A 3,913-nucleotide genomic window follows, 5' to 3' on the forward strand; every position below is an offset into this window, starting at 1 on the left:
GCTTGAGTTTCCAGTACTCCTTATGGAGAAAATTCCCTTTTCCTGCTGTACAGCCTTGGCACAGATGGTAACAAAGGTGCGTATTGGCATAGACCCCATTATCGCTGTTTATTTGTACGCCACCTTAGAATCATAGATCAGATTAGTCTGACATGACTTTATTTTTCAGAAACCTTTCCATAGCAGACCATACTCCAGGTGACTCACCACACCAGAAGGTTTACATAATTTGCTTAGTTACAGGGCATAACAAAATTTAGATACAGTAGTCATAAACAATAAGCTAATGAAAACATCTTGTGTTAGTAAATATACAGTAGTATTACAGTGGCAGTTCTTAATAAGGTCCAGCAATAAAAATTCAAGAACATAATCCAGATAACGGCAAAAATGATGCATCTCGAAAACAAAATATTGGTCCCAGCAGTAACCCCTGAACAAGGCTCCACCCTGACAGTCTCTAGGCATCATGAGCAGCAACAGCCTTTGTGGCTGGAGTCGGTCAGGGCCTCTGCCCTCCCAGGTTAGGTGGAAGTAGGCCGGGCAAGGCAGGGAGCAGGGTTTGCAATGAGGTGATGAATGAGCCAGAGGCTATTTCTATTGTCAGATACCTTGTGCTATGCTGCAACTTCAAAAATCCTTTCTGGGTGGATATGTATCCTTGATTAAATAGCTCCCTCTACAGTGAAGGTGGCAGCATCCTTGCAGTGTTGAGGATCCTTGTGAGAACCTCCTTGAAAGACATCTGTGATTTATTTGCAAGAAGATCCAAGTGGGCTTACATTTGAAATCCTAAATTGAGCAACAAAGACAGTAACATATCAGAGTACGACCACCCAACGAAACCATTAAAACGAGAGTCTGCACAAAGCAACACAATGGGGGGTGGAGTGTTTAGAAACATTCAGTATAGGCGACACTGCCACAATAAAAGGAGCTTGGGAACAACTGTTTGTGGCTCATGGGAGCCCCTCTGGGGGGAGACTTGCGGAGTCCAGGTGCTTCAACGCTGAAAGGATCCAGTCCTGTGTATCCAATCAACTACGGTACCTGCAAAGGTGGTGGAAAACTGAGCAGGGCATCTGACGTTGACGGCAGGTGGGCTGGCAGGTTCAGGTGAGAGGGGGCAGCCCTTCAGCTACTCTGCTTCCGAAACATTTAAGGACTCGATTTATAACTTCCGATGCCTTGTTCTTAGCATTGTAGTCCCTGGTTTTTTCTGATCTCTCATGGGAATCCACTCATTCACAAATCCTACAGTGATGTCTAGGCTGGCTTGGTCATACCTACAGAATGGAAGTTGCCAGGATTCCCTAAGGAGGTGCTCTGTGGGGAGCTGGCTTCCAGGAACCAGGCCCATCAACAGAACAACTGTGCATTACAAAGATGTCTGCCAACATGACATGAAGGCTGGCAACATCAACCCCGCCATGTGGGAATCTCTTGCAGACAACCGCAGTGCCTGGAGACAGACAGGTCGTGCATCCATAGCAGTGACCAGAGGATGAATGACTGCTGGGAGAGAGCGCAAAATGAAGAAATGCCATGATACTTAGGCAGCAGCACAACCGGACGCCTTCATCTGCCCCAGCTGCGATAAAACATGTCTCTCCTGCATCAGTCTCTACAGCCACAGCAGGCGCTGTAACTCCAGCAGTTTGACTTCACCCCCGAAGGTGCACTCTTTCTTTGTCTCACAAGCCAAACGGATGACAACCAGAAGCTAAGCACCCCAAGGTTGCTTGTCCCTTGCTCTGTTCTCTCCTGCCAGAGGTTTTCATGCAGCATTACATGCTGCTTTGGGTGGTTGTGTGGGTGGGGGAACAAATGGAAGGTATCTTTCTCAGATGTGCTTGTAGAAAAGCTGGGAACCAGGCTCTGCCCAGCAGATACCTGTATGTGTTTCAGTGCTATTAAACCTGCTTCCTTGTATAGCTTTAGTTTTAACAACTGACTTCTGGTGCAAAATTTGATGGGAGTGGTATTCAGTGATGTGACAGAGGCTGTGTGAAAACCAGCTTTGACGCCCTACTCCCAACTCCCACCTTGCTACCCCTCCATTATTCCTGTGCTTAGGAAAGGTGAAAAATGTAACAGAAGAACAGCCAAGGCCATTTGGGGTTTTCCACTGCAAGCATATCTTTGCCTCATTTTAGAACCAAGCACCTTACTGTTCTTTGCATTCAGGACCTCTTAATCCCTGTAAGAAGCGCTTGTGGTATTGTGTTGGGCCAAAGAACAAGAGCAGGAAGTGACTTGCATGCTCAAGGGCTGGCATCTCTTGGGTGGCAACGTACACAAAACATCATGCCTCTGAATACTAGGTGCAGGGAGCCACAGATGGGCAGAACACTGCTGTGCTCATGTCCAGCTTGCAGGCTTCTCCTAGGCATCTGGTCGGCTGCTATGAGAACAGGATGCTGCCCTAAACGGGTCCCCTTTGGCCTGATCCAGCAGACTCTTCTGAAGTTATTTAAACGGGCATTCAGCTGCCTTGAAGCAGACCAAAGTGCCACGAAGTAGGCAGATCTGTGTGGGACCCCAGGAGACTAGATCTGGAGGTATAGATAGGTATGTTTTGGAATGGTGTGGGGTTGGGGAAATAGAAATCTGGTTGGAAGCTGTTGGGTCTGGACACTTGAGAAGCAAGAGCGACTTTCCGGAAATGTTGCAGAGAGAATTTTGAGCAAATGTTTATGCAACAGAAAGCGAAGTAGGTAAACTGCAAAGGTGGTGGAATTTCTACCTGTGCTTTGGTTTCCTTTCCACCCCCTCCTCCTCCCCCGTTCCCAGGTGTTTTCTGTTCCGCTTGCTGATCTTAATCACCATGTGCCCTCCATCCTTCCTCTTCGCATGACAAGAACAAGATGCCTCTCCCCAACCCCTGAAAAAGGCTAAGAAGCCGCTATTTTGTTTTATAAGCATTTAGCACTTTCAGATATAAGCAGCTTCCCAAAGCAGTTTATAGAAAAATTTAAACGGAGAACCATTAATTAGGGAACATTAGGAAGCTTCCTTGTACAGAGTCCACCTGGCTTCCTACTGAGCTACGACGCTTCCCCAATCGCACTTTTATGTCATAGAACAGAAGCCCGCAATTAAAATAAATACAAATCGGTCCATTTTGAAAGTTGGGTGAAACTTTATTCGGACGTGCCCTTTGTGGACTTGGATCTTTTAGGTTTAATGTGGAAGGCATGGGGGCGTTGCTCCTGGCAGTTCACGACTCACTTCCATAAAGCGGTGTGCTCAACACACCAGCCTGGTAGACCTTCATCTCTGGATCAGATGTTAGCATCACATTCTTCCATACCCTTTGTGAGAGGTGAGCCACGGCCATAGCTGCCTTACCAGTACGTTTGTCCAGCGCAGGATTGATGGGGAGGTTGCTGGTTATGGTGGAACCCAGGCAGACAAAGTCATCTCAAGTGTGTGATCACCAGTGCTGATGTTTGGAGCGTGGTGACGCCCTGACCCAGGATGTTGGTCTTCGTCAGGTGATGGTAAGGCTGAACTCGCCGCAGGCAAAATGGTTGATGAGCCTCTGTAGAGCTTCCTCAGAGTTCGCTGCCAAAGTTGCATCATCTGCAAAGAACATCTCTTAGAAGAGGACGTGCCACACTTTTGTCTTGGTGCAGAGACGTGCCAGATCAGACGACCTGGGTGTGTAGCGTCAATGGGGGGGGGGGGAGAATGTTTTTGATCTGGCTCTAAATTGCTTCATGCAATTTTAAAAAAAAAAGCTTTTCAAACCTGAAACTCAAGTTACTGAATCTGTAGGCAGCTACCCTGGTGCTTGGAACCTGGAACGTGCACCTCTTTCTATGCCCCATTTTTGCTTTCGTATTTGCACACTTTTTTCTTTTGAAGGGAAGGGAACAATCGGTCCCTGAGACCACGTGAAGGCAGCTGA

Source organism: Zootoca vivipara, chromosome 6, assembly GCF_965207765.1.
Source record: "Zootoca vivipara chromosome 6, rZooViv2.hap1.1, whole genome shotgun sequence".
Classification (NCBI taxonomy): domain Eukaryota; kingdom Metazoa; phylum Chordata; class Lepidosauria; order Squamata; family Lacertidae; genus Zootoca; species Zootoca vivipara.